Source organism: Eptatretus burgeri, chromosome 1 (assembly GCF_056783735.1).
Source record: "Eptatretus burgeri isolate ZD-2024b chromosome 1, Ebu_testis_v1, whole genome shotgun sequence".
In the NCBI taxonomy this organism is placed as follows: Eukaryota; Metazoa; Chordata; class Myxini; order Myxiniformes; family Myxinidae; genus Eptatretus; species Eptatretus burgeri.
In genome coordinates this window covers 78,248,674-78,261,627 of record NC_140961.1, presented here as the reverse complement: position 1 = coordinate 78,261,627, position 12,954 = coordinate 78,248,674, and the positions used below count along the sequence as shown (strand labels likewise).

General features: G+C 39.8%; 1 protein-coding gene across 18 annotated transcripts in view; it reads left to right on the top strand.

Moving 5' to 3' along the window:
- The window catches only part of LOC147034800 (MYND-type zinc finger-containing chromatin reader ZMYND8-like), a 138,940-nt gene that overhangs the window by 82,980 nt on the left and 43,006 nt on the right, over positions 1-12,954 (top strand). The window lies entirely within an intron of this gene.

Genomic DNA, 12,954 nt, shown 5'->3' with positions numbered 1-12,954 from the left:
AACTACTCTGTTTTTGGTGGCCATGGAGGTGTTATCTGTGGCTGCATTTGTTACTTTTTTTCTTCTTTGTTTTGAAAAAGTGTAAATCTGCAACTAACCTTGATACTGATTGAGGCTTATGGCAATTTGTAGACAAGAATTGATGAATATGGCATTAAATAAGCCTTGTCTATGGATGAAATCGACAGGACATTGATCGAGGTCGGTCAACCGGAGTGGGAAGCAAGAAGAAGCTGATGTTTCAGACGTTAACTCTCTGTCGGAGCAAAAAAAAAGTGTTAACTCTTCATTTTGGGAGTTCACCATATTTTGCTCCAACGAAGGGTTAACGCCTGAAACATCAGCTTCTCCTTGCTTCCCACAGCGATTAGCATAACTCCATTGGCGTCCTGTTGATTTCATCAATTGTTCTAGCTGTCCACCAACGCAGACAGACATTAACCTTTACCAGTAAGAATAGTTCTTCATTCTACTTCAAGCTTTGTCTATGGTTGGCTGTTAATATAATTTGACCAATGTGGTGATCTCAAACTGGGCTTCCATCTAGTTTAAGTACACACTGAAAACACAACACCTGCCCTGGGAAGCATGGTCACGCTTCTTTCACAAGGTATAAACCTCACCCACAAATTGTGCATATTGCAATGATATTGTCTTTGGCAACTACTAACTGGGACAAGGATGTTTTCTGCCAGCTTGATCTGGTTCTGAAACGAAGATTTAAAACTGCTCGTGGGGACAAGACAAGTCGCATGAACATGAGACTGGGACAGAGATCAGGCACTTGGGTAGCAATGCATATGCACTGTTTAATGCAGGTCTGTGAATACTTATTTATTTATTCATATGCAGCCTGTGGATGCTTGGTTGCATCATTTTCTGGGGTGTGGCTGTCCACACTAATTTTCAAGAACTTTGATCCCTCGTAAAGTTATGACATTCACGAGAAAATATTTTATATGGGTCTGGTGGTGGGTAGTGGACTAGTTGGTGTCATGTGAATTGTGGTGGTGGATCACATGATTATTGTTGCTGCAAAAAATTATATAGAATGCTCTATTAAGATTATTCTCACAAAGAACCACTCATTCACCGAGTGCAAGACCTCAAGTGACCATTGTGAGACCTAAGATTGTTGGCAAGTTCAACTTCAATGTCACTTCATCATTGGCTTGGAGAATGACGATGATTTAAGTCCAGAATTTTCATCCAAGAGGTACTTTGACGTGCTTTGAATTGTAAAGCTGCGTGATGTCAACTTGTCGTCATACCAGGCGAGACAGAATATGTACTCAAACTAATTGGTCATTAGCTCCTTGGCACGATGTTACCCTTTAGTGGTGTATTGGAGGAATAAAACGATGTCGTTTGATGAAGATCACCGACATCAAGAGGTGTGAATATTGAAGGAATTATATATGTCAAGTGTATCACTGGAGGCCATCATACTAAAATAAGCAATTTGGTGTCTGTCTGTCTGTCTTTTTCACCACAATACATTCGGTTGTTATTTATCCAATCCCAGCCAAACTTGACAGGAGGATGAAGGGTCACATGATGGAGGTTGTGGCAACCTCGTTCCCCCCCCCAACCCATTTCCCCCCACCCCTTTCCCCAAGGGAGTTCTCAGCCTTTTGTGAAATCAGTGTTAAGGTGTATATCCATGTTAAGATAGCTAATTGTGGCGTTTTTCCAATGATTCTTCAAACAACAAAAATAATAACAGCACCAGTGATTAGAGCATAAGATTAATGTTATTACAAAACAATATTAATATGAAGTAGAGGCATGTGCCTTATAACTGCGAGCAGTTATGGCTGGGTGCCAAGTCGCCTTTGGCAACTCCGCTTTGCAACAACCTCATTTTGATAAAGCCCCACTTTGATAAAGCCCCGCTTTGATAAAACCCCGCTTTGATAAACCTCGCTTTGATAAAACCCGCTTTGATAAAACCCCACTTTGATAAGACCTCAATTTGATAAACCTCGCTTTGATAAAACCCCACTTTGATAAAACCTCGCTTTGATTTAAAAAATACACTTTGATAAAACCTCGCTTTGATAAAACCCCACTTCTATAAAACCCCACTTTGATAAAACCCCGCTTTGATTAAAAAAACAAAAAACTTTGATAAAACCCCACTTTGATAAAACCCCACTTCTATAAAACCCCACTTTGATAAAACCTCGCTTTGATTTAAAAAAAAACACTTTGATAAAACCCCACTTTGATAACACCCCACTTTGATAAAACCCCTCTTCTATAAAACCTCACTTTGATAAACCCCTGCTTTGATTAAAAAAACCCCACTTTGATAAAACCCCACTTCTATAAAACCTCGCTTTGATAAAGCCCTGCTTTGATTAAAAAAAGAACCCGCTTTGATAAAAAAAACCCACTTTGATAAAACCCCGCTTTGATAAAGCCCTGCTTTGATTAAAAAAAAAAAACCCGCTTTGATAATACCCCACTTCGATAAAACCCCGCTTTGATAAAGCCCTGCTTTGATTTAAAAAAACCCTTTGATAAAAACCCCACTTTGATAAAACTCCACTTCTATAAAACCCCACTTTGATAAAGCCCTGCTTTGATTCAAAAAAGAACCCTTTGATAAAACCCCACTTCTATAAAAACCCCGCTTTGATAAAGCCCTGCTTTGATTGAAAAAAGAAACCGCTTTGATAAAAACCCCGTTTTGATAAACCCCACTTCTATAAAACCCCGCTTTGATAAAATCCCACTTTGATAAAGCCCCGCTTTGATAAAATCCCACTTTGATAAAGCCCCACTTTGATAAAGCCCCGCTTTGATAAAACCCCGCTTTGATAAACCTCGCTTTGATAAAACCTCGCTTTGATAAAAACCCGCTTTGATAAAACCCCACTTTGATAAGACCTCAATTTGATAAACCTCGCTTTGATAAAACCCCACTTTGATAAAACCTCGCTTTGATTTAAAAAATACACTTTGATAAAACCTCGCTTTGATAAAACCCCACTTCTATAAAACCCCACTTTGATAAAATCCCGCTTTGATTAAAAAAAAAACACTTTGATAAAACCCCACTTTGATAAAACCCCACTTCTATAAAACCCCAAATTGATAAAACCTCGCTTTGATTTAAAAAAAAAAACACTTTGATAAAACCCCACTTTGATAAAACCTCGCTTTGATTTAAAAAAAAATCACTTTGATAACACCCCACTTTGATAAAACCCCACTTCTATAAAACCTCACTTTGATAAACCCCTGCTTTGATTAAAAAAACCCCGCTTTGATAAAAACCCTGCTTTGATAAACACCCCGCTTTGATAAAAAAAAAACCCCCGCTTTGATAAAACCCCACTTCTATAAAACCTCGCTTTGATAAAGCCCTGCTTTGATGAAAAAAGAACCCGCTTTGATAAAAAAAACCCCACTTTGATAAAAACCCCACTTCTATAAAACCCCGCTTTGATAAAGCCCTGCTTTGATTTTTTTAAAAAAACCCGCTTTGATAATACCCCACTTCTATAAAACCCCGCTTTGATAAGGCGCTGCTTTGATTAAAAAAAACCCTTTGATAAAACCCCACTTCTATAAAACCCCACTTTGATAAAGCCCTGCTTTGATTTAAAAAAGAACCCGCTTTGATAAAAAAACCCCGCTTTGATAAAACCCCACTTCTATAAAACCCCGCTTTGATAAAATCCCACTTTGATAAAGCCCCGCTTTGATAAAATCCCATTTTGATAAAGCCCCACTTTGATAAAGCCCCGCTTTGATAAAACCTCGCTTTGATAAAAACCCGCTTTGATAAAACCCCACTTTGATAAGACCTCAATTTGATAAACCTCGCTTTGATTTAAAAAATACACTTTGATAAAACCTCGCTTTGATTTAAAAAATACACTTTGATAAAACCTCGCTTTGATAAAACCCCACTTCTATAAAACCTCACTTTGATAAAACCCCGCTTTGATTAAAAAAAAACACTTTGATAAAACCCCACTTTGATAAAACCCCACTTCTATAAAACCCCAGTTTGATAAAACCTCGCTTTGATTTAAAAAAAAAAAAACACTTTGATAAAACCCCACTTTGATAAAACCCCACTTCTATAAAACCCACTTTGATAAAACCTCGCTTTGATTTAAAAAAAATCACTTTGATAACACCCCACTTTGATAAAACCCCACTTCTATAAAACCTCGCTTTGATAAACCCCTGCTTTGATTAAAAAAAACCCCGCTTTGATAAAAACCCTGCTTTGATAAACACCCCGCTTTGATAAAAAACCCCCGCTTTGATAAAACCCCACTTCTATAAAACCTCGCTTTGATAAAGCCCTGCTTTGATGAAAAAAAAACCCACTTTGATAAAAAAAACCCCGCTTTGATAAAACCCCACTTCTATAAAACCCCGCTTTGATAAAGCCCTGCTTTGATTTAAAAAAGAACCCGCTTTGATAAAAAACCCCACTTTGATAAAAACCCCACTTCTATAAAACCCCGCTTTGATAAAGCCCTGCTTTGATTTAAAAAAAAAAACCCGCTTTGATAATACCCCACTTCGATAAAACCCCGCTTTGATAAAGCCCTGCTTTGATTTTAAAAAAAACCCTTTGATAAAAACCCCACTTTGATAAAACTCCACTTCTATAAAACCCCGCTTTGATAAAGCCCTGCTTTGATTTAAAAAAAAAACCCTTTGATAAAACCCCACTTCTATAAAACCCCACTTTGATAAAGCCCTGCTTTGATTTAAAAAAGAACCCGCTTTGATAAAAACCCAGCTTTGATAAAACCCCACTTCTATAAAACCCCGCTTTGATAAAATCCCACTTTGATAAAGCCCCGCTTTGATAAAATCCCATTTTGATAAAGCCCCACTTTGATAAAGCCCCGCTTTGATAAAACCTCGCTTTGATAAAACCCCGCTTTGATAAGACCTCAATTTGATAAACCTCGCTTTGATAAAACCCCACTTTGATAAAACCTCGCTTTGATTTTAAAAATACACTTTGATAAAACCTCGCTTTGATAAAACGCCACTTCTATAAAACCCCACTTTGATAAAACCCCGCTTTGATTAAAAAAAAAACACTTTGATAAAACGCCACTTCTATAAAACCCCACTTTGATAAAACCTCGCTTTGATTTAAAAAAAAACACTTTGATAAAACCCCACTTTGATAAAACCCCACTTCTATAAAACCCCACTTTGATAAAACCTCGCTTTGATTTAAAAAAAACACTTTGATAACACCCCAATTTGATAAAACCCCACTTCTATAAAACCTCGCTTTGATAAACCCCTGCTTTGATTAAAAAAACCCCCGCTTTGATAAAAACCCCGCTTTGATAAACCCCGCTTTGATAAAAACCCTGCTTTGATAAACACCCCGCTTTGATAAAAAAAAACCCCCGCTTTGATAAAACCCCACTTCTATAATACCTCGCTTTGATAAAACCCCACTTTGATTTTAAAAAAACCCACTTTGATAAAGCCCTGCTTTGATAAAACCCCGCTTTGATAAAACCAGGCTTTGATAAACCCGACTTTGATAAACCCCGCTTTGATAAACCCCGCTTTGATAAAACCCCGCTTTGATAAAACCCCGCTTTGATAAAACCCCGTTTTGATAAAACCCTGCTTTGATAAACCCTGCTTTGATAAACCCTGCTTTGATAAACCCTGCTTTGATAAAACCCTGCTTTGATAAAACCCTGCTTTGATAAAATCTGGCTTTGATAAAATCTGGCTTTGATAAAACCGCACTTTGATAAAACCTCACTTTGATAAAACCTCGCTTTGATAAAACCTCGCTTTGATAACAAACCCCGCTTTGATACAAACCTCGCTTTGATAAAAACCTCGCTTTGATAACAAACCCCGCTTTGATAAACCCCACTTTGAAAAAACCCCGCTTTGATAAAACCTCGCTTCGATAACAACCCCACTTTGGTAAACCCCACTTTGATAAAACCTCGCTTTGAGAAACCCTACTTTGATAAAACCTCGCTTTGATAAACCTCACTTTGATAATACCTCACTTTGATAAAACCTCGCTTTGATAAACCCCACTTTGATAAAACCTCGCTTTGATAAACCCCACTTTGATAAAACCTCACTTTGATAATACCTCGCTTTGATAAAACCCCACTTTGATAAAACCCCACTTTGATAAGAAAAAAAACTCCACTTTGATAAAGCCCTGCTTTGATAAAAACCCCGCTTTGATAAAACCCCGCTTTGATAAAAACCCGCTTTGATAAAACCCGCTTTGATAAAACCTCGCTTTGATAAAACCCCGCTTTGACAAAACCCCACTTTGATCAACCCCGCTTTGATAAACCCCGCTTTGATAAACCCCGCTTTGATAAAACCTCACTTTGATAAACCCCACTTTGATGAACCCCCACTTTGATAAAAACCCCACTTTGATAAACCCCGCTTTGATAAAAGAAAAGCCCCGCTTTGCTAAAACCCCACTTTGATAACCCCCCTCCCCCCCGCATTGATAAACCCCCTGCTTTGATAAAACCCCACTTTGATAACCCCCCCGCTTTGATAAAACCCCGTTTTGATCAGCAACGTGACCCATGACGTCCTCTTTATAAAACCGAATTCAGAATGGGATTTAAAAAAAATAAAAAATAATTGTGGAGAAAAACACTAAAGTTCTGTGTGGACAAACGGAGCCAAATGCAATACCCTCTCCTTCGCCGAGGGTAAATGTTGGTCCATTGGATTCCAAAATAATTGAGAAAATAGGTCAAAATTTGGAGGTTTTTTTCCTCAAACAATTTTCCACACCTGGCATCATGCATACCGAAATATTTATGATATTCAACTTATTTATCATGCAGATATAATAAATATTTAACATCCAGATATAAGCCAAGTACGAGCTTTAATGCTGTTCTCCACGTTTCAGGTAATTATGGCATAGTGATGTGGATGTCCTTTCATTTGTCATCACTGTTTGATGAGTCAGGCTGGTCATGCTCTGGCTTCTCATCATCACTGACCATGTTGGAGCAAGTGTGCAACTTGCACACTGCTGTACATTTTAAGCCGTTAATGATGCATGAGCAGTCAATTGGCGGACAAGAGCATGAGAACACTTGCACGACATCAAACTGAGAACAACTTCGGGAGCAAGGGATTCTGTCATCCACTTGATAACAAGGCTGCCATCTTCACTTGTTGCCCATCCGTGCCCTTGACTGGGGTTTGGAATATCTGGCGAATTGACTAAACTTAAACTCTGTCGCCATATGGCTGCCTGGTAGTTAGATCGACGTCTGTGCTGTAGGATTGTGTTTTCATGCCTGTTCCTACTCTCGTTTAGAAGGAATAGACAGCACTATGTATGAAAAGCTGGAAAGTGTCGAGTTTGACACAGTACCCCTTCCCATGTGCGTACATCCGTCCATCTCTCCATGCTTGACAATATCGACAGGCAAGAGGAAGTCCTTAAATGGAGCAGGAACCTCACATCGTGTCAACGGTATCACTGTTCAACAAACATGCTCATCGTGTGCGCCACCGACACCAGTCACGACTGCCTCCACGAAGGATAAGAAGCACACAATAAAGGCACCAGCTGCACAACTGCTAATATTCATTATTGGGAAAAGGAACAGTCCACCCGCAACGGTACTACCCGACATGACTGCAATGCATGCAAGTGCAGCACTGAAGGCACGTCAACAGACTTGTTGTGGGTCTTGGTGCACGTGTATGACACAACTGAGAAAACAACGAGTTCTTTGACAGGATTACACATTCTAACAAGAGAGCACAAATAAGTGATGGCAGATGCGATAGGATACCTTCCGACAATTTATGCACCCGCAACTGAATTATCAACCATCCAGGAAATCTTGCAACAGTCCATTTCTATCCAGCCATTTCTCCATCTTGAGAGCATTGCAGTTGTCTTGGAAACACCCAAAAAGGTATGGGAGAATTGTGCTGATGACGGGGAACTTCCATACGATCTGCAACTTGATATCCACAGTAGGTAAGATGTTTGGGGATACTGGACTTTGATATCTGGCTGTGGAATCAGGATAACCGACTTTGAATGTGGAATCAGACATTGATAACCGGGCTGTCCGTCTTCATAAGTTGACATATGAAGCGCCGCTGAGGTTAGCATGGTCAGGCTTTGAAGAATGATTAGAAACCAACCATGCTGAATATCTGCCGAAGTTGAATTACACTCTTTGGGTGAGTGATCTTCACTATTTTTAGAGGGGGTCCACTTTCGCCGATAAGATATCAGTGTGAGAGCCGCCACGCCGCATGTAAAAGCCCAGTCACACCTTGACGTTTTAGCCAGCTTGTGCCGATTTTTGGAAAATTTGTGTAAAATGCTGGTACACGTCGAATACGTTATGGGTAAGTTTTGATAACATTGAGAGCACGCTGAAAAACACTGCCATACGTCGTCGTAGTACGCTGGCTTTAAACGTACTTTTCGGTTGTCCTCAAATTTTCCATGCTTGAAGTTTTAAGACGTATGCCAGCATATGACTCACACGTTCCGCATAACGCTGGCCATAAGTTGTAGCCACGTTACGCGATCGTTGACACACGTTACTTGTAAGTTACTCATAAGTCAAAACACGTCGAGGTAATGTTTAGCGTACCCGAAACTTATTTCTAACCTATGAGTAACGTGTTGTACTCACGTTACGCGATCGTTGACACACGTTGACACACGTTACTTGTAAGGTACTCATAAGTCGAAACACGTCAAGGTAATAGTTAGCGTCAGTGTTCCAGACTCCCTGGGGTTTTTTTTCTTCTTCTTCGGTATGACGGTGATGTCGACACTTCGATTTCTAGTGCGGTTATAATATAATACAATTAAAAGGCTGCCGCTCAACGATTTAAATCATAACCGCACTAGAAATCGAAGTGTCAACATCACCGTCATACCGAAGAAAAAACAAAAAAAAAATAAAAAAAAAACAGGGAGTCTGGAACACTGACGCTAACCATTACCTTGAGTGTTTCGACTTATGAGTACCTTACAAGTAGCTTTTGTCGACGTGTGCCAACGTTCGCATATCGTGCGTACAACTTATTCCCATCGCATGCGGAACGTGTGTCATATGGCAAGTATGTCGTAAAATGTTTAACACGTTTATAATTACAAGACGTACTCCACTTACTACGACGTATGATAGCGTACTTTAGCGTTTTATTCACGCATACCAAACTTACCCATACCGTATTCGACGTGCGCCAGCGTTTGAGACGCATTTTTCAGAAGTCGGCATACGCTGGCAAGATCGCCACGGTGTGACTGCGATGTTGACACTTCCATTTCTGCGGCGGTTATGATTTGAATCATTGTGTGGCAGCCTTTTAATAAGCTACGTCACGTCATCGTCGGCGATGCGTGCAGCGCGCTATGCATAAGTTAGACTATCGTTGGGCATAGGTTGTGAAGGCCGACAACAGGCTCAGCATTCGTTGGTATAAGTTATCTATAACACAACGAAACGTTCTGTGTCCATTACTAATATGTTATGCATACGACCAACTCGTTATGAATACGTCCGAATCTTAAAAAAAAAACATCAAAAGTTCAACGTAAGCCAGCGTTTTAGATACATTTTAATACGTTGCCATTGCTGGCTAAAACGTCAAGGTGTGACTGGGCCTTAAGGCAAAATAATGCAATCATTCATGCAATTATGTTATATAACAGCTCGGTTAACTAAATAGAAGTCCGCATGTGCAATAAAACAACATAGGCTTAATTATTAGATACCAGAAATGTAATACGAAGCCACCTACTTAAGGTATCACCGACTTAAGGCAAAATAATACAGATTATATTCCAATAATAATAATACAGCAATCCTTGTGAGGCAATGAAAATGTTAATTTGTCAATCTGGTTCTCAGATTTCTTTTCACAATGTTCATTTTTGAAAAGGTTGCTTTACATGTGTATATACTGACAAAAACTGATCCCTGATCCCCTAATGGTGGCCCACATTTGCCGCACTTTCACCTCTTGCCAACATATCTCACAACTCGATTTTTTCGCACAATGTCATAACTTTTCTCTGCCTTTTGGCACAATTAATTTTGTCCATTGTTTTACATTTGGGCGCCGTTATTTATTGTTGTGTGTCTACTAGATCTTGTACATCTAGTATTACGGGATCTCCGTTTTTCATTTCCTGGTTGATGATGATTCATTATTAAATTTAGCTTCGTTCTATTGCTGGTCTGATTATTACAACTAACGGTGCGTGAGAAACAAGAAAAGCCTCATAATGGGAGGTAATCGTACACGTGGACACAGACAATTTTTCATTTCAGTTCAGAAACTGTGATTGGCTGAAATGAAATACCGCGATAACGAAATTGGAAGACATTAGGTTGCCCGTGATCGGTCAAAACCTGCGATATTAGAACCCACAATATTTGAGGGTTTACTGTATACTGTACTGCCACCTACTGGTGTTGCTTTTATTATGCTTCACATTGGAACACTCATTTGAAACCATTGGGTCAATTTGATAGCATTTATGGCAGATTATTATGGGGTGTTTTCACATTTGCGTATTATGGGCCACAGGTCAGGGGCCGCACTTCAGCCCATCACGGACCGCCAGTGGCTCCTGGGCCATGCAATGAAGAACATTGGGTAGTGTCTGAGCTTCACCAGAACATTTGTCACATCACACACGATACTGGTATCACTAACAAATCCTGTCGGATGATTCTTGACCTGTTTCTTGCTTGCCTGAAAGTTTTATGACACAACAGAGGTCAACTCGCAGCTTTTTGGATACCATACATGGAGATGGCTTATTACCTCCACCACCAAAGGTGAAGGAGGTTATGTTTTCACCCCTTTCTGTGTGTTTCTTTGTTACTTATGAAATCTAAAGATTTCGTAAGTATATTGATGCCTTTCGTTTCTGTTTGTTACTTACGAAATCTAAAGATTTCGTAAGTATATTGATGACTTCCGTTTGTTTGTTTGTTTGTTTGTTTGTTTGTAGGCACGATAATTCGAGAACGGAAGAAGCTACCAATGTCAAATTACACCACGTGATCCAGGAGGGTGATGGCAAGTGCTGATTAGATTTTGGTCAAAATCGGTCAAAGGTCAAGGTCACAGTGAGGTCAAACACAATTCCATAAATTCATGTGGAGAAATGGAGTATTTTTGCTTCGCTCGACGTTACGAGTTCATTTTAACTTCGATTTTAATTCTGTCTTCGGTTTTTGCGATCGCTTTGGACGCTTAAAACTCGGTTGTCGAAATTCTGGTAAAAATCGGATGTTTTGGAGACGTTTTAAGATTGTAAAAAAAATATTTCACTCGACGCGTCACGGGTCGTCCCATGATGCAGTGCGCTCGAGCAGACGCGTAGTTGAGTTACGTTAAGGTATAATTGCGTGGAGAAATGGAGATTTTTGCTTCGGTTGACGTTACGATTTTTGATGGTTTGGTACAGAATCATCGTAGAAACTTCTGGTTTGCGTCGCTACCTTCTCGAGAGACAGCTTTTATTAGACAAGGTCAGAGGTCAAGTTGACGATTTCGTAAGCACCAGTCTATGACTGCTTGTTTGTTTGTTTGTTTGTTTGTTTGTAGGCACGATAACTCGAGAACGGAAGAAGCTACCAATGTCAAATTACACCACGTGATTCAGGAGGGTGATGGCGAGTGCTGATTAGATTTTAGCCAAAATCGGTCAAAGGTCAAGGTCACAGTGAGGTCAAATATTCGATTTTTGATGGTTTGGTACAGATAACTCTAGAACGGAAGAAGCTTCCAATGTCAAATTACACCACGTGATTCAGGAGGGTGGTGGCTAGCGCTGATTAGATTTTGGTCAAAATCGGTTAAAGGTCAAGGTCACAGTGAGGTCAAACATCCAAAACATTCAATTTTTGATGGTTTGGTACAGAATCATCGAATAAACTTCTGGTTTGTGTCGCTACCTTCTCTAGAGACAGCTTTTATTAGACAAGGTCAGAGGTCAAGTTGACGATTTCGTAAGTACCAGTCTATGACTGCTTGTTTGTTTGTTTGTTTGTAGGCACGATAACTCGAGAACGGAAGAAGCTACCAATGTCAAATTACACCACGTGATTCAGGAGAGCGATGGCTAGTGCTGATTAGATTTTGGTCAAAATCGGTCAAAGGTCAAGGTCACAGTGAGGTCAAATATTTGATTTTTGATGGTTTGGTACAGATAACTCGAGAACAGAAGAAGCTACCAATGTCGAATTACACCAAGTGATTCAGGAGGGTGATGGCAAGCGCTGTTTAGAGTTTGGTCAAAATCGGTCAAAGCTCAAGGTCACAGTGAGGTCAAACATCCAAAACATTCGATTTTTGATGGTTTGGTACAGAATCATCGTAGAAACTTCTGGTTTGCGTAGCTACCTTCTCGAGAGACAGCTTTTATGAGACAAGGTCAGAGGTCAAGTTGACGATTTCGTAAGTACCAGTCTATGACTGCTTGTTTGTGTGTTTGTTTGTTTGTTTGTTTGTTTGTAGGCACGATAACTCGAGAACGGAAGAAGCTACCAATGTCAAATTACACCACGTGATTCAGGAGGGTGATGGCTAGCGCTGATTAGATTTTGGTCAAAATCCGTCAAAGGTCAAGGTCACGGTGAGGTCAAATACTCGATTTTTGATGGTTTGGTACAGATAACTCGAGAACGGAAGAAGCTACAATGTCAAATTACACCACGTGATTCAGGAGGGTGGTGGCTAGCACTGATTAGATTTTGGTCAAAATCGGTCAAAGGTCAAGGTCACAGTGAGGTCAAACATCCAAAACATTCGATTTTTGATGGTTTGGTACAGAATCATCGGAGAAACTTCTGGTTTGCTTCGCTACCTTCTCTAGAGACAGCTTTTATTAGACAAGGTCAGAGGTCAAGTTGACAATTTTGTAAGTACCAGTCTATG